At 34.7% G+C, this 18,543-nt stretch overlaps 1 long non-coding RNA gene across 1 annotated transcript in view; it reads left to right on the forward strand.

Moving 5' to 3' along the window:
- Positions 1-18,406, forward strand: part of LOC105464729 (uncharacterized) — a 169,128-nt gene extending 150,722 nt beyond the window's left edge. Inside the window, exon 4 of the long non-coding RNA XR_976959.2 lies at positions 18,155-18,406. This is a non-coding gene — a long non-coding RNA (uncharacterized lncRNA). The remainder of the gene's footprint in view (positions 1-18,154) is intronic.
- Positions 18,407-18,543: the final 137 nt, after the last annotated feature.

Here is an 18,543-nt window from a genome sequence, read left to right on the forward strand (position 1 = left end):
GAATGGTGGTTTTTCAGGGGCTGGAAGGAAGCAGAAACAAGGAGTTATTGTTCTATGTACCTTCTCTCTTTTTTACTTAGTATATGCTGGCAAGGAGGCTTATCAATTTTTAATGATGTGATCACTTTTTAATTCATGTTATCAAAGATTCATTTTGCTTACTCTGTTATAGAAATGTAGGTAAATAAAATTATATTGAATGTATTCTTTTGTTTCCAACTACTTTAACTCAACATAATGTTTTTGAGATGAACTGTGGTTTTGCATGCATGAGTAGTATATTGCTCTTCCTTTCTGAGTGGTAACTCATTGTATGAAGATACTGTATTTTTTTTATCTGTGATCCTATGGGTGCATATTTTACTTATCTTTTGATTTTGCAATTTTTATTATGGCTGCTATGACCATTCTCTTAGAAATCTTTCTGTGAGTATGTATTTCATTTCCTTGTGCAAATTTCCAGCTATAGAGTTGCTAGGTCACAATATAGATATGTAAGTTTAAATTTAAATTTAAATGAACCTCCAAACAGTTTTCTTAAATGATTGTATCGCTTTGCGTTCTGACAGGCAGGGCAACAATGATCTGAGTTGCTCCACCACCATATTTACGTTTAATTTGTTAGTTTTCAAAATTTTCAACCATTGTGATAGATGTGAAATAGTTACTATCTTACATTGCTCCATAGCCCTTCTTAAATCTTTGAACCCCCTCCCTTAAACATACCCAGCCAAAGACTTAACTACTAAGGGTATGTATGAGAAAGGAGGTTCAAAGATTTAAGGAGGACAATGGAACAATATTAATAATTCAAAGGGAGTTTCCTCTATAAATATGCAAACCTATCTATGCTTGCACACATTCCGTTTTATTCTCCCATCACAATGGAAAGCAGATACTCTTCCTAATTTTTTAACACCATGATTTGCATTGTCTGCATAGTGTCCTTAATGACAAGTTCATGCTATTGATTTCCTGTATCTTATTTTTATTCAAATTATATTAGTCTCTTCATCAGTATTTAAGAAAGTTCAAATCTCTTAAATTAAAAACTAGTAAAATTAGCGCAATAGCTATCCCCAACTATTTACCACTCTTCAAAGCTAAACATGTTTCTTCAGCAAACATATCTTTATAATTCAATATTGCATCATACCGTCCAATCTACTATTGCTCCTACTTCTTCACAGACACTCTATTTTTGCTAATCACACCTGTGAGTCGTATGTGGCTCACAGTTCAAGTTACAGTTCAAGACCTTTAAATTTCTTGTTTTTTTCATCAGTATTTAACAAACTTAATTTCATCACCTTTACTCAAGATTTCTCTTTCTTTGTTGCTCTTAATGAATATCCCATGCACTTGATTTCTTTCCACTTTTCAGTATATTCATTCATAGTATTTCTGTAGATGGTTACACATATCTCTTAAATGATTCTCCTCTCTGCATGCCACACTCCTATTTCTATGTTAGAACTATTTTCTCAACTGTTCAAACCTACAACATGTCATTGGCATGTCATTGATTTCCAATTATTCATGACTTTCTAACTTCACACTGTCATCAATTCAATTATAAAAGATTGACTTTTAAAATATCCTTTTGTGCTTCACGATTCATCAGTCTATTTATAATCTGCCATTTGACCTTGCTCACAGTGTATTTCCTGTATGTTTTGAAAACATCCACTGCTTTCTAGAGTCATGTTAACACTTCATTCCTTCCTCCATTATATCTTAACTAGAGTATATCTCTCTACACCTTTCATTTCTCCCCTACAATGTGTAATCTATTCCATAATGACTGTCACCTTTAAAAATCACAAAGCAGAATGTGTCACACCTATGTAGAAGATGATTTCATGGCTTTTCATTGTTCTTGCCATACATCATCCTCCTAAGGTGATGCATGTTCTCATTTCTAGCCTTCTTTCTCATCTATATCTATGTAACTCAATTCACTTCATCAAAACAACACCTCTTACATTTTAGAATGTGCTCAATTTTCTTTAAAATATGAGCCTTCACATGATTTCCTTTGAAGGAAATTTTATTTTACCCATCCTCCTATATTAAATTCACCAGGGAACTGCTGGTCATTCTTTTGATCTCAGCTTAACAGTTAGTTTTCAGATTAAATTTCAGTATTTCCATGTTAGCTTGCTCTTAAGTACTGAATTTTTCCAGCAAACTATAAAATCCATGAGAACATAAACTGTGTCTGTTTCCTTTCCTGATGAAATTGTAGCATGTAGAGGAATGTCAGATAAAGAATGGGCACTCACATATCACATATTGCAAAGATCAATAAATCACGATGTTTAATTAGTCATATAATATACCTATATTGCACAAAAATGACATTGTCTGCAAAGATGTAGAAGTGATTAATCCTGCTCAAGTATGACTTGTACAAAAGAGGTTCAGTTATCATTCTTACACTGGGAACCTAATTTAGCAATTTACTAATTTAAAATCAGCAGTCTATCATGTTACAAAGTTTTACAGCACTGATTACAAAAGATATAAAGTATATTTAATAGATGTTAAAAAAATCTCTCATTAGTTAAGAAATGTATAAAACAAAATTGAATTTTATTGACTTCTAAATCTCTTTCATTTTCACAATTTCCAAAATACAGTGAGCATAATATTTCACTACAATGTATATTATATGAACAATCTGATTTACAGAAATATTGCTTCCTCAGAGATTTATATCAACAGTCAGGCTAATTAGTCATTGAAGAGATGAAATTAAATCCCACTAAATAGAAAGAATCATCCACTGAAACGTTTAATTAGAAAGTGAGTGGTAAATAATACATCACTAAGCTGGAGATTTTTCTTGCTCTCTTAGAAGTTGGATATTATTCTGTGCAATAAATATCAATAAGAATAAATTACATTAATTAATATAGGCAACTTAGAGTCACATATATTGAATAATAAAATAGAATGGAAATTTAATACTATTAATTGTGTGAGTGTTATAATTTTGTGATACATAGTTTAAAATTCTGATTTAAAAAAACCACCTTTCAGCATTCCCAATAATAAGAATTAAGTATTTTCTCAATATTGGCATCCACAACTGCCATTAGGATAGATTTTTTTCATGAACAAATTATCTGATGAACCTAAAAAAAAAACTATTTTGGGTGTGTATATGTGTGTGTGTGTTTGTATATACACACAATTTTCTCCACCTGTGAAATTAGTGACCTGGAATCCATGGCCCCTAAAACATCTCTGAGTCGAAGTTCCCATGACTTGATGTATATGCATCCCTTCTGTCACCAGTACCAATTCTTATTTCAAGGGGAGAAAGTGCTGCCCATGTGCTTTGATATTCCAGAATATATCTCTTAACCCCTTCCTTAGGACTCCTATAGTGCTGAAAATTTATTACTAACAATGAAGAAAAATTTTTAAAGTGAGTCATTTGCTTCCTAAAGATCTTTAAGTAGTGCACACATTCAACATAGTAGTCATAATTATCTAACTTGAAGTAAGAACACTGTAGAACAGAGACATAATAATTAGTTTTATAGGAAGGCATGTAGGATTTGCCAATATCTGCAGTATGAGATAAAACTAAAGAGGGTAAATATTTCTAGGTTGACCGAGAATTCAAATGCATCACTGAGGAGATGTGAAATGAAAATAATTTCTGATAAAAAATACACTATAAATCAAATAACTTTTTAAAGTTTCAGTTTACCAGTTTGTCAAGTGAAACTAAAATTGCCCCTGTCTATTTTAAGAGACTACTTTCATCAATGCCTTCCAGCAAAAGATCACTAGAAGCACAGCTGTAGATGAACAAGTTGGGTGGATTACTAATTTCAGAGACAGAAACACACTTTAAGGCATGGTGGATAGTCTCAGTAAGAGAGTATTAGAAAGAAGCTGTTACTAGATTTGGACTTTTATTGCGCCATTTTGGAAAAAGTGTATGGAAATTGGAATTCACTTTGAAGTGGGTGCTGTTAGGAGGTAGGAGAAGTTCTACGACTGAATATTTAAATAAATTGTATCATACCATGAGCAGAACACAGGCAGCTGCAATCACTCACGAGAGCTAAGAGAGGGATATATTTCATAAGTTATGAGTTGTACGGTGACCTTATTTTGGTCTCACTTTATCACCGTCTCATAGTGATCTTGTCTCCTGTTGATGTCTGTGCAATTATTTTTGTCCACCACAAAACAATGTAACCTACTTTGGAGTGTTAGGCCAGTTTCTAACAACACTAAGGCCTAGCTGTCACTGTCAGGCCAGTTTCTAGATGTAAAAGCCTATTTTTTTTTTGTTTTGTTTTGTTTGTTTGTTTGTTTGTTTTCACAAAAAAGATACAAAACATAAAACAATGGGAAAATATATACATATAAATACTAGATGTCCAATATACCGCAAATAAGATTTCTAGAGACAAACAATAAGATATCATCAAATTAATACTAAGGAAAACACCCCCCAACTCTAAGAATATTCACATGTAACAACACCAAGTTTTTAAAAATTTTTATGAAAGCTTCCAGAGTAAAAGCAAAAAATAAACAAAATATTAAAAAAAGATTCTTTACAATAGAACAAGTTTCATGTTAACATCATACTAATCACGAGCAATGCCAGATTCTAGAACAGATAAATATCATTACAGTTCTGCAGAAAAGTATTTAATCTTGAATTCTAAAAGCAGCCAAACTTCGACTGTGCACGTATTCAGATATACCTTCATTGAACCCTTTCTGCAAATACACTCCAGCAGGATGAGGATGAAACTGAGAAGAAAAGAAGACTTGAAAGATATAAAATGATGTGGTAAGCCATGATGCACTGAGAAAAAAACAGAAAAGGAAAAACAAAAACCTTCAGGATGAGACCTGTGGAGGGCTCTAATTTGTCTGTACCAGCACAAAATCAGTGGGATCAAAGAAGAGTGTCTTAAACCAGTGGTTCTCGTATTTCATTATATAAGGATTCTCTTGGAAATTTGTAAATGTTGACTTGATTCAGCAGGTCTGCAGTGGAGACAAAGATTCTGCATTTCTAACAAGCTTCCAGTTGGTGTTGATACTGTTTTTCCATGGGCCATACTACAGGTAGCAAAGTTTGCCACTGAGCAATAAATTCAATCATTTAAAATATAAATTGGATTAAGTGGCTCATCCCACTAAAATCTGTCACATACTGCTCTTCATTGCCTTTAGAATTAAATTTGTGTTTCTTTTCCTGGCTCTCAAGGTTGTGCATTACAGTGACTTTATTCAAACCTCAGCCCATGTCACACTAAGCCTAACTGATTATGCTTAAATCATACTGGCACAGTTGAAAGTATGTACTAACCTCAGAATGTTTACATTTGCTGTTTCTGCTGCTCTTTCTTCTAACACTTGTGGAAAAATTTAAATCTCAAGTCTGAAAAGTACTAATTGGCAAACCTATTCTTTTTTACAGCTCTATGTTCATTTCTACAACAATACTTAATACAAAGTTATGCTAAACATTCTCATTATCTAATAATTATAAGTACATTTATGTATTACTTACAATTATTATCCACTAGTCCTTCTAAAATACTAGATACTTGTTAAGCACTAAATTAATACTTAATAAAGAAGGATTCTGGTGGTACTATGCTGAGTAATAATAAGGAAATCATTTAAGTTATGTGAGAGGCTATACTAAGAATAAATATAATGTGGTAGCATGTATTAAAAGAGGAACAAAAAGTAAATTATCATCAAAGTTGTCTTTTCAACTGTCTTGAAACAGTGCATCACTGTCTCCCATGTTTTCATCTTTTATTTAGAGCTCTATATTTCTAACTTTTTTTTTTTTTTCCATTTATGCTGGGACCTCTAGGAGGTCAAAGCAACTGTGGCTGTCAATCAAGTCTCAGAACAGGACCCTAAAAAGTAAAATAATCCCCATTGGCTAGAAATGTCTTTAGCTCAGGGCATCAGGCCATCTTCTCCTCAAACTAAGGGTAGAGTAGGCAAGAATATGAGAAAAACAATATGCATGACATTTATTGTATTGCTATGGACTATGAACCTATTATATTTTCTGATAGCTTAAAAATTCTATTGGTATACGAGTAAGGAGAGAAGAAAGATTAGAGGCACTGAAACTAAAATAAAAATGAGAAAAATAAAAAGATGGTTAAGTGGATGAAAATTTTATAAATAGATAAACATGGCAAATGATCAAGGCAGATTGAAGCATGTGAAGAGCTGATAGCAAAGCAAAAAGTTGCATGATGCTATTTGAAGTTGAGGGGAAGAGAGGGGGAAAGTTATCGTCAAAACCAATTCTTTAATTCCAAATTTTATACTGTTTTCAATGCTTTATAGAAAAAGTATTAGATACAAGAATATAATAAAAAATATAGTAAATTGACGGATGCAGAAGTGTGTGTATGACATTTAGAAGCAGCTAGCAATGAGTCAAAACTCAGAACGCTGGGAAACATGCTAAGTGAACTAACTCAGGAGAGGAAAACCAAACATCCTATGTTCTCACTCATGTGGGAGCTAAACTATGAGGACACAAAGGTATAAAAATGATACGATGGACTTTGGGGACTCAGAGGGAAAGGTGGGAGGGGTGGGAGGGATAAAAGACTACACACTAGGCACAGTACACAATGCTCGGGTGTTGGGTGCACCAAAATCTCCAAATACAACACTAAAGAACTTATTCATGTAATCAAACACCATCCGTTCCCCAAAAACCACTAAAATAAAAACACAGGACTGGCGCGGGGGCTCGCACCTGTAACCCCAGCACTTTGGGAGGCTGAAGTGGGCAGATCATGAGGTCAACAGTTTGAGACCAGCCTGGCCAACATGGTGAAACCCCGTCTCTACTAAAAATACAAAACATTAGCTGGGCGTGGTGGCAGGCGCCTGTAATCCCAGCTACTTGGGAAACTGAGGCAGGAGAATCGCTTGTACCCTGGAGGCGGAGGGTGCAGTGAGCCGAGATCACACCACTGCACTACAGCCTGGCAACAGAGTGAGACTCCGTCTCAAAAAAATAAAATAATCTTTAATATTTGAGAAATTTTTAACTCACTGAGCAAACATAAGGAAAAAAAAAATTGGGAAGAAGTTACAGGACAATGAAATTTTAGTTCAGTTCTCAATTTGTCCTAGAAATTCTTACGTCAGCCCTGAGATCACTGACTTTCTAAAGCTATTGGTGTAGATATTCAAAGAAATTGCCTATGCATTAAATTTAAATTATCTGTCATTATTATGCAAAAAATAATGAGCTTTGAGCAAATCATGTAATTAGGAACAGCTTTCACATCAGTATCATATTTTCTCGTCTTTTTATTAAATGTGCAATTTACCTAAAGAAGGAAGAAAAAAGGAAAAATAAGAGAAGAATTGAGTGAACACACATAGTGTCAACTCTCTAACTTATGAATGTTAAAATGAGAAATTTAAAACTACCCATTATTAATGTACTATGTATAAAATATCTATCTATGTATCTATATCTATATCTATAGTCAAACATGTAGCCATTTGTCTACAAGAAGAGATGGACAGCAAGTAAAGTGTCATTAATAGTTTTCTAATGAGATATCTTCATATTGAATCTTATCCCAAATTAAAGATTATTTTTAAAGGTAAAATATAAGCTAGTTTTTAGATAGAACTTATAAATTCATAGAGGAATTCAGTTGAATAAAACATTGACCTTGTTTTTATTACCTAATTTGTTACCAATTTTCTTATTCTTTTTTTGTCATTTTATGTTTTTATGTTTTTATTTTATTTTATTTTTTTGAGACAGAGTTGCACTCTGTTGCCAGGCTGGAATGCAGTGGTGTGATCTCGGCTCACTGCACCCTCCACCTCCAGGGTTCCAGCTATTCTCCTGCCTCAGCTTCCCAAGTAGCTGGGATTACAGGCGCCCGCCACCACACCCAGGTAATGTTTTGTATTTTTAGGAGAGACGGGTTTTCACCATGTTGGCCAGGCTGGTCTCAATCTCTTGACCTCGTGATCTGCCCACTTCAGCCTCCAAAAGTGCTGGGGTTACAGGCGTGAACCACCGCGCCCGTCCTATGTTTTTATTTTAGTGGTTTTTGGGGGAACAGGTTGTGTTTGGTTACACGAGTAAGTTCTTTAGTGTTGTATTTGGAGATTTTGGTGCACCCAACACCCGAGCACTGTATACTGTGCCTAGTGCGTAGTATTTTATCCCTCACACTCCTCCCACCTTTCCCCCTGAGTCCCCAAAGTCCATTGTATCGTTCTTATACCTTTGTGTCCTTATAGTTTAGCTCCCACATGAGTGAGAACAGAGGATGTTTGGTTTTCCTCTCCTGAGTTAGTTCACTTTGCATGTTTCCAGCGTTGTTTTTGACTCATTGCTAGCTGCTTCTAAATGTCATACACACACTTATGCATCCGTCAATTTACTGTATTTTATTATATTCTTGTATCTAATATTTTTTTCTATAAAGCATTAAAAAATATATAATTTGGATTTAAATAATTAGTTTTGATGGTAATTTTCCTCCTCTCTTCCCTCAGACTTCTAACAGCATCATGGAACTTTTTGCTTTACCATCACATCAACTCTTCACATACTTCAATCTGGCTTGATCGTTTGCCATGTTTATCTATTTATAAAATTTTCATCCACTTAACCATCTTTTTATTTTTCTCATTTTTATTTTAGTTTCAATGCCTCTAATCTTTCTTCTCTCCTTACTCTTATACCAATAGAATTTTTGAGCTATCAGCAAATATAATAAGTAAATATTTTCGTAAAGTTAAGTGCACTAAAAGTTATTGAGATGCCGATTGAGTTGGCAATGATAAATTGGTAAGAGGGAAAAACAATCACAGGAGGCTACTTGGGATTTGATAGACATTCAATAAAACAGAAGGTATTTCTCACTTACTTCCTGCTCTGGTCTTTAGCAGGAGCAACTTAGAGAATGAAAAGTTCTTAACCCCAAAGAAGATAATCCACCGACAAAGATTATCTTTGGCAAGGAGCCAAAGACATTAACTTTCTTTGGAATTTGTGTTATGAGAAAAACATGTAGTGTTACTTCAAGAGCAAAATAACAGAAATAAGTATTCTCCTACTAGAGCATCTCAGGTCTTTCTGAGGACTGTTGCCATGATTTTACTTCTTATATAGTACAGGAAATTTTATAAAATGCATGTTTATTTTTTGTTTAGTCATGTGTCTGTTGCTTGTGATAACTTTCTCAGAGACAGATTTATCCCAAGATAAAAAATTGATCCAAAATCCAATATAGTAGAACGTATAATTTATACGTTACTGTATATTTTTGTGTCCCTTAGATGAGCCCTTCATACATCTCTCATTCACTGTTTGCCATCCAGTAAGATGGAATAAAAATCTGGTCAAAGCAGACCGCATTGAACTCAATGAGTACTTTAATATGGGAGTTTCTGACTATTGTGCTTTTTTTTTTTGTTATACTTTGTTATAATTCGTATAGTATAGTCAATGTTGTAGAAAGTTATAAAATGCATGTTATCTAAAGTTAAGTTGAAAACATTAGTAATTCATAGAAATTATATTGATCCTTTGATCTGTTCATTCTTTCCTTGACATTTTTTTCTCCTAAATGACAATATGGTAAGAGTGATTACTTTAACTACACAGTTCCTGCTTTCAACATTGCATAAATCATAAATTGCAAATAAGTTGAACAAGGATGAGATAATTAATGACATTTTGATTTAAACTCCTAATCTATATTTTATATTAGGTATATGCAATAAAGTGATATTTATTAAGGATATCTGTTAATGTGGTTCAAAATAAAGAACATGCTATTAATCCGTTTTAAAATAGTAAAACTGTATTTGAGAAAGGAGGAAAAATATTTATTATAGACATACATGTAGTATATTAATAAATTTTATGCATCATTCATATTATATATTTGATTACAACCTAAAATAATAAACTTATTAGAATTAATTGGTTTATTTCACTTTGTATCATTTTAAACAAATAGTGAAATGATTTTTATTGTTTCAAGAAAATAAATAATAATGAAAACCTGGTATAATTAAGGAGTAACAGAAAATTCATTGTGTCTCCTAGATGACTATGATTCTGAATTCAATTTTTTAACTTGTCTAAAAATGAATGTTGGGGAAGATAAATTTTGACAATAAGGATATAACAAAGTCCTTGAAAAGATAATTTTTTTTTTTTTTTTTTTTTTTTTTTTTGAGACGGAGTCTCGCTGTGTCGCCCAGGCTGGAGTGCAGTGGCCAGATCTCAGCTCACTGCAAGCTCCGCCTCCCGGGTTCCCGCCATTCTCCTGCCTCAGCCTCCCGAGTAGCTGGGACCACAGGCGCCGCCACCTCGCCCGGCTAATTTTTTGTGTTTTTAGTAGAGACGGGGTTTCACCGTGTTAGCCAGGATGGTCTCGATCTCCTGACCTTGTGATCCGCCCGTCTCGGCCTCCCAAAGTGCTGGGATTACAGGCTTGAGCCACCGCGCCCGGCCGAAAAGATAATTTTTAAAAAGTTAAACAGTTCATCTTGAGATTGATAAATCCAGATTATCATGAAAAAAAGTTATGATGCTTAGCACTTGGATCATCTACAGAATAATTAAGGTTATTTAGATAACTGTACTCAGTCCTGATGAAGGAAGTAACCCAGTTTGTATCTCTGTGAATGTTGGGTACTGAATTGTGCTGATGTTTTAATGAGACTTTAATATTTCATGATACTCCTCACATGGCCTTGATTATTATCTAATATTTCTATACCCAGGAGAATTAATTTTAATAATGAGATTCATAGATAGAGGAATGAGAATCAGAAATCAGGACACAACTATACCTCTCATACTAATTATGCAGGTTTTTTAGGCATTATTAGATTGTTGGGTCTGAGGTCTTTACAAAGAAACTAAGCTAATAGATGTAATAATATAGCAGTACATTTTAATTAAATACATGTAGAATTGTTACATTTATGTCCCTATTGTCTATTTATGCCACCTATGCATAATTATTCATATTTCTAAATACTTTAGGAATTATAGAAACAAAAAAAGATAGTCTTTGTTTTCAATAATATTATAGGCTATTTTGGTAGATAAGACCTTCTCCTCTGAATTAACTACATAAAAATTTGTGTCCCTCTGTTGACAAATATGAAAAAAGTCTGTTACTCGGCAAATTTATTATTACTAAGGAAATCCAAGATAGAAAACACAGTTTTATACGTTTACAAATGAGTACAAAAGTACAGTTAGAATGAATTTTGATTTCTTCACTGCTACTCATTATGTTAGTGAGATCCTTGGTGAAAAGAAGCTGATGTCTATTAGGCAGGCCATAGATTAATTAGCATAGTTTAAAACAGTTGTAAAAGATAATGTGTGTCATGCAACTCTTCTCACAGGAGTGAAGGAATTTTTCTCCCCCACATGCTTGAAATGCTGCAGCTGTAGAGAGCACTTTGCTGTTAATCCTCTGGTAGAATTGTCTGAGATTAAGTCCCATTCTCACAAGGGCATATTCCAGTTAGTCAACACACACAGCAACATGTTCTAGCCACTTTACCCCAATTGTCCTGCTATGATGAGGACTTAGCCAAAAATTATTTGCCAAGGCTAATGTTGAGAAAGGTATTTCCTAGGTTTCTTTCTAGGATTTTTATAGTTTGAGTTCTTGTATTTAAATCTTTAATTCATCTTGAGTTAATTTTTGTAAATGGTGAGAGGTAAGGCTCTTGTTTCATTATTCTGCATATGGCTATCCAGTTTTCCTGCATCATTTATTGAATGAGGAGTCCTTTCCTCATCATTTGTCTTTGTTGGCTTTGTTAGGTAAGGGGCTTTAGTTCTGAGTTTTCTATTCTGTTCCATCAGTCTAAATGTCTGCTTTTATACCAGTACCAGGCTCTTTTGGTTACTGTAGCCTTGTAATATAGTTTGAGGTCCAGTAGTTTGATGATTCTAGCTGTGTTCTTTCTGCTTAGGATTGCTTTGGCTATTTGGGCTCTTTTTTTGTTCTATATGAATTTTAAAATAGCTTTTTTCTAGTTCTATGAAAAGTGACATTGGTAGTTTGATAAGAATAGGGTTGAATCTATAAAACGCTTTTTGCAATATGGCTATTTTAATAATATTGAGTCTTCCAATACATAAGCATGGAGTGTTTTTCTTTTATTTGTGTCATCTCTGATTTCTTTCAGCAGCATTTTGTAGTTCTTGTAGAGAACTTTGGTAGACCTCTTCAGTTAACTGTATTCCTAGGTATTTCATTTCTTGGTATGTGTTGCTATTGTAAATAGGACTGTGTTCCTGATTTACACTTAGCCTGGGCATTATTTTTGTATACAAGTGCTACTGACTTCTATACATTAATTTTATATCTTGAAACATTACTAAAATAGTTTATCAGTTCTAGTAGATTTTCACCAGTCTTTGGGGTTTTCTAGATATATAATTATATCACCAACAGTGAGAGAGTTTAATTTCTCCTTTTCTCATTTGGATACCTTTTACTTTCTTGTGTCTTGCCTAATTGTTCAGACAATCAAATCTTTCATTACTTTCATTACTATGCTGAATGGTAGTGGCAATAGTGCCCATCCTTGCCTTATTCCATTTCTCAGGGGGAATAATTCCAGGTTTTGCCCATTCAGCCCATTCAGTATAATATTGGCTATGAGTTTGTCATAGTTGGCTGTCAATATTCTGAGGTAAGTTCTTTCAATGCCTACTCTGTTGAGGGATTTTATTATGAAGGAATGCTGAATTTTATTGAAAGCATTTTCTGTGTCTATTGAGATGACCATGTAGTTTTTGCTTTTAATTCTACTTATGTGGAGAATCACATTGATCGAGAGATCGAGAGGTAACCAAACTTGCATCCCAGTAAAAAAAAAAAAAAAAAAAAAAAAAAAAATCTAGTTGTTTGTGGTGAATTGGCTTTTTACTATGCTGCTGAATTCAGTTGGTTAGTATTATGTTGAGGATGTTTGGGTCTAAGTTCATCAGGGATATTGACCTTGAGTTTTCTTAGTTTGTCATGCCTTTGCCAAATTTTAGTATTAGGCTGATGCTGGCTTCATAGAATGAGCAGAACACAGTTATCCTCCTCAATTTTTTGGAATAGTTTCAGTAGGATTGTTACTAGTTCTTCTTTATACATCTGGTAGAATTCAGCTTATATACTTATATACTTATATAAGTAAACTCGTGTCAAATGGGGCTGGTGTACAGAATATTGTATCACCTGGAAATTAAACTTAGTACAAAATAAATATTTTTTCTGAATTTGTCTCTCCTCTCATCCTCCACCCTCAAGTAAGCCCCAGTGTCTGTTCTTCCTCTTTTTATGTCCATGTATTATCATCATTTAGCTCTCACTTATAAGTGAGAACATGTGACATTTGATTTACTTTTTCTGCAAAATTTTGCTAAGGATAATGGCCTCCAGCTCCACCCATGTCCCTGCAAAGAACACAATCTTGTTCTATTTTATGGCTGCATAGTATTCCATGGTATATATGTACCACATTTTCTTTATTCAGTCTACCATTGGTGGGTGTTTAGGTTGATTCCATGTTTTTGCTGTAGTGAATAGTGCTGCAATGAACACATGCATGCAAATGTGTTTTTATGATAGGAATAGTATCCTTGTCTTGTGCCAGTTTTCAACTTTTTCCCAATCAGTATGATGTTGGCTGTGGGTTTATCATAGATGGCTCTTATTATTTTGAGGTATGTTCCTTCAATATCTTGTTTATTGAAAGTTTTTAACATGTTGAGTATTATCAAAAGCCTTTTCTGCATCTATTGAGATAATCCTGTTGTTTTTGTCTTTAGTTCTGTTTGTGATGAATCACATTTATCGATTTGCATATGTTGAACTAACCTTGCAACCCAAGAATAAAGCCTACTTTATCACGGTGGATTAGCTTTTTGATGTGGTGCTGGATTCAGTTTGTTTTTGCTGAAGATTTTTGCATCAGTGTTTATCAAGAGAATTTGCCTGAAGTTTTCTTTTGTTATTGCACCTCTGCCAAGTTTTGGTAATGGGATAATTCTGGCCTAGAGTTCTTCCTTAATTTTTTGGAATAGTTTCAGATGAATGGTACTCCCTCTCCTTTTTGCATCTGATAGAATTTGGCTGTGAATCCAGCTGGTCCTGAGATAGACAGTAGAACATTTATTACTGGTTAGTGGTCATTTATTTTAGTTAGTAGGCTATTTATTACTAATTCAACCTCATTTCTCACTGTGGTTCTGTGCAGGGCTTCAATTTCTTCCTGTTTCAGTCTTAGGAGGAAGGTGTATGTGTCCACAAATTTATCAATTTCTCATAGCTTTTCCTAGCTTTTGTCCCTAGACATGTTAATTGTAGTTCCTGATGGTTATTTGTAATTTGTGGGGTCCATGGTTATGTCCCCCTTTTTCATTTCTAGTTTCGTTTTTTTGGATATTCTCTGTTTTCTTCTTTGTTATTCAAGCTAGTGGTCTTTCTATCTTATTAAATTTTAAAAATCTACAAACTCCTGGATTTGTTTATCTTTTCAATGGTTTTTTGTATCTCAATCTCCTCCAATTGACTTATGATTTTTGGTTACTTGTTTTCTTATTTCTAGTTTTGGAGTTGGTTTTCTCTCCCTTCTCTAGTTCTTTCAGTTGTGATATTAGGTTGTTAATTTGAAATCTTTCTAAGATTTTGATGTGGACATTGAGTGCTATGAATTTCCCTCTTAACACTGCCTTAGCTGTGTCTCAGAGATTCTGGCATGTTGCATCTTTGTTCTCATGAGTTTCAAAGAACTTCTTGATTTTTGCCTTAATTTTGTTATTTATCCAAAAGTCATTCAGGAGTAGGTTGCTTAATTTCCATGTAATTGTATGGTTTGGGGCAATTTTTTAAATCTTCATTTCTATTTTTATTGAATTGTGGTCCAAGAGTGTGGTTGGTATGATTTCAGGTTTTGTTCATTTGCTGAGGATTGTTTTATGTCTGATTGTGTAGTCCATTTTAGAGGGTGTGTATGTGCAGATGAGAAGAATGTTTATTCTATTGTTTTTGGGTGGAGAGTTCTATAGTTGTCTATTGGGTCTATTTGTTCTATTATTCAGGTCCTGAATAGCTTTGTTAAATTTCTGCCTTAATATTTTGTATAATACTATAGGTAGAGTGTTGAAGTCTTCCACTATTTTTGTGTAAGCATTTAAGTGTCTTCATAGTTCTCTAAGAACTTGCTCTATGAATCTGGGGGCTCATGTATTTAGTGCATATATATTTAGAATAGTTAGGTCTTTCTGTTGAATTGAATCCTTTACCATTATGTAATGCTTTTCTTTGTCTTTTTTGATTGTTGTAGGCTTAAAGTCTGTTTCATCTAAAATTAGAATTGCAACCCTTGCTTTTTTTCTGATTTCCATTTACTTGGTAAATTTTCCTCCCTTCTTTTATTTTGAGCATATGGTTGTCAATGCAAGTGAGATGGGTCTCCTAAAGACAGCATACAATTTGGTCTTGCTTTTTTATTCAGCTTGCCACTTTTTGCCTTTTAATTGGGGCATTTAGCCAATGTACATTCAAGGTTAATATTGATATGTGTGGATTTGCCCCTATCCTTGTGTTTTTAGCTGGTTATTATGCAGACTTGTTTATGTGGTTGCTTTATAGTGTCACTGTCCTGTATACTTAAGTTTTCATAGTGACTAGTAACAGTGTTTCCTTTTCATATTTAGTGATTCTTTCAGTAGCACATGCAAGGCAGAACTGGTGGAAACTAATTTTGTCAGCATTTGATTGCCTGAAAATGATTTTATTTCTCCTATACCTATAAAGATTAGTTTGGCTCTATGTGAAGTTCTTGATTGGAGATTTCTTTTCTTTAGGAATGTTGAATTTAGAACCTCAGTCTCTTCTGGATTGTAAAGTTCCTGTTGAAAGGTTCTGTGTTAGCCTGAGAGTGTTACCTTCGTAAGTGACTGGCCCTTTCTGTCTAGTTGCCTTTAACATCCTTTCTATACTTCAATCTTGGAAAATCTTATCGTTATGTTTCTTGAGAATGATCTTCTTGTGTAGTATCTTGCTGGCTTTCTCTGTAATTCCTGTATTTGAATGTTGGCCTGTCTAGTGAGGTGGGGAGGTTTCCATGGATGATATCCTAAAATAAGTTTTACAATTAGTTTGCTTTCTCCCCACCTCTTTCACTGATACCAATTATTCATAAATTTCCCTCTTAACATAATCCCATATTTCTTAGAGGGTTTTGTTCATTCCTTTATATATATATATATATATATATTTTTTTTTTTTTGTCTGACTGTCTATTTCAGAGAGCTTGTCTTCAAGCTCTCAGATTTTCTTCCTCAGCTCCATCTATTCTGCTTTTAATACTTGTAATTTCATTTGGGAAATTCTTATGGTGTGTTTTTCAGCTCTATCAGGTCAATTAGGTGCTTTTTAATACTGGCTATTTTGTCTATTAGCTCTTGTATCATTTTATTGTGATTCTTAGTTTTCCTGGATTGAGTTTTGCTGTTCTCCTGAACCTCAGTGATCTTCCCACCTACCCATATTCTGAATTCTATTTCTGTCATTTCAGCCATCTCAGTCTTGTTAAGAGCCTTTGTTGGAAAACTAGTGAAGTCATTTTATGAACATAAGTAACTCTGGCCACTTGAGTTACCAGAGTTCTTGCCATGTTCTTTCTCATCAGGTTGTGCGGGTGTTTTTTCTTCTTAATCTGTGGTGTAAATTGAGTTCAGTCAGTGGACTTCTTTTCTGTTGTTTGCACAGGGTCGAGACTTTGTGCAGAGTCATCATTATTGACTGATTCTTGTCTTTGGTTTCACAGGAAGGTATGTTACCAAAGTATTCTTAGTGTTGAAGTTTGAGGTGTAATCAAGTTGGTGGCACTTAGGCAGAGTGGTCAGTTGGTAGGCCATTGTCCAGTCATGTGGCTTTCCTGTATTTTCTCACAGTTGCATCCATGATTCTCCTCAATGCTCTGAATTTGTGGGCTCCTCACCCACTTGAGTGGTGGCTATAGATTATGGCTTGGCACTCTCAGGCTGCTCACTGCATTTGTGACAATCTCAAGATTTATGATTGTTCCACAACTTGGAGGTGGCAGAGGAAGAGAACTTAGCAGTGATTGTGGCCAAAGGTCTTTCACTTGCCTCCTGGGGCTGCACCCCAGAGAGATGTAGATACGATTTGGCTCTGCCCCCACCCAAATCTCATTTTGTGTTGTAATTCCCATAATACTCATGTGTCATGGGAGAAACCCAATGTGAGGTAATTGAAACATGGGGGCAGTTACCTCCATGCTAATATTGTGATAATATATGAGTTTTCACAAGATCTGATGGTTTTGTGTGGGGCTTTCTCCCTTTTTGCTCATTCTTCTTCTCCCTGCCACCATGTAAGGAAGGATATGCTGGCTTCCCTTTCTGTCATGGTTGTAAGTTTCCTGAGGCCTCCTCAGCCATCCAGAACTGTGAGTCGATTAAGCCAATTTCCTTTATAAATTACCCAGTCTTGAGTATGTCTTTACTTCAATGTGAGCATGGACTAATATAGTAAATTGATACCAGGAGTGGGGAACTGCTGTAAACATAACAAAAATGTGAAAGAGACTTTGGAACTGGGTAACAGGCAGAGGTTGGAACAGTTTGGAAGGCTCAGAAGAAGACAGAAAATGAGGGAAATTTTGGAACTGTAATACCTAACCTTGTTTATAGACTCCCCTTAACTACCTAGCCTTGTTTCCACATGAATAGACTCTCCCTTAGCTGAGAAAACCAGACGAACTCCATTTGGCTCCTTCATTTACAAAACATCAAGGACTCCTTACCCATCTCTTTCCTCAATGAGTTAACTCGTGTAAACTGACTCTCAACATATCAAAAAGTCCAGTTAACTGATAAGGTAATGAAGCAAGCAATGCATGAAGTTGCCAGGATTTTGTCCAAGAAATAACACCATAAAGCCCTGCGTTTGTATCAGGCAGAGTCCCCCATACCTATTGCCTTGTGATAGATTTAGAGCCGCTGCACCTGGAACTGTTTGTTTCCTTGTAACCGTTTGTCTTTTTTTTAACTTCTTGCATGTTTTTACTTCTGTAGAATTGCTGCAATTAAGCTCTCCCTCGCCTCTCTAAATCAAAGTATAAAAGGAAATCAAGTCCCTTCTTCGTTGCCAAGAGAATTTCGAGCATTAGCCCTCTCTGGGTCGCCGGCTAATAAAGGACTCCTAAATTTGTCTCTAAGTGTGGCCTTTCTCTCTAACTCGCTCAGGTACAACAGAACTTCCTAGAGACTTGGAGAGCTCAGAAGACAGGAAGATGTGGGAAAGTTTGGAATATCCTAGATACCTGTGGAATGGCTTTAATCAAAATGCTGATAGTGATATGGACAATGAAGTTCAGATTGAGATGTTCTCAGATGGAGATGAGAACTTGGTGAAAACTGCAGTAAAGGTCATTCTTATTATGCAAAGAAATTGACATCATTTT

This window comes from Macaca nemestrina, chromosome 16, assembly GCF_043159975.1.
Source record: "Macaca nemestrina isolate mMacNem1 chromosome 16, mMacNem.hap1, whole genome shotgun sequence".
In the NCBI taxonomy this organism is placed as follows: domain Eukaryota; kingdom Metazoa; phylum Chordata; class Mammalia; order Primates; family Cercopithecidae; genus Macaca; species Macaca nemestrina.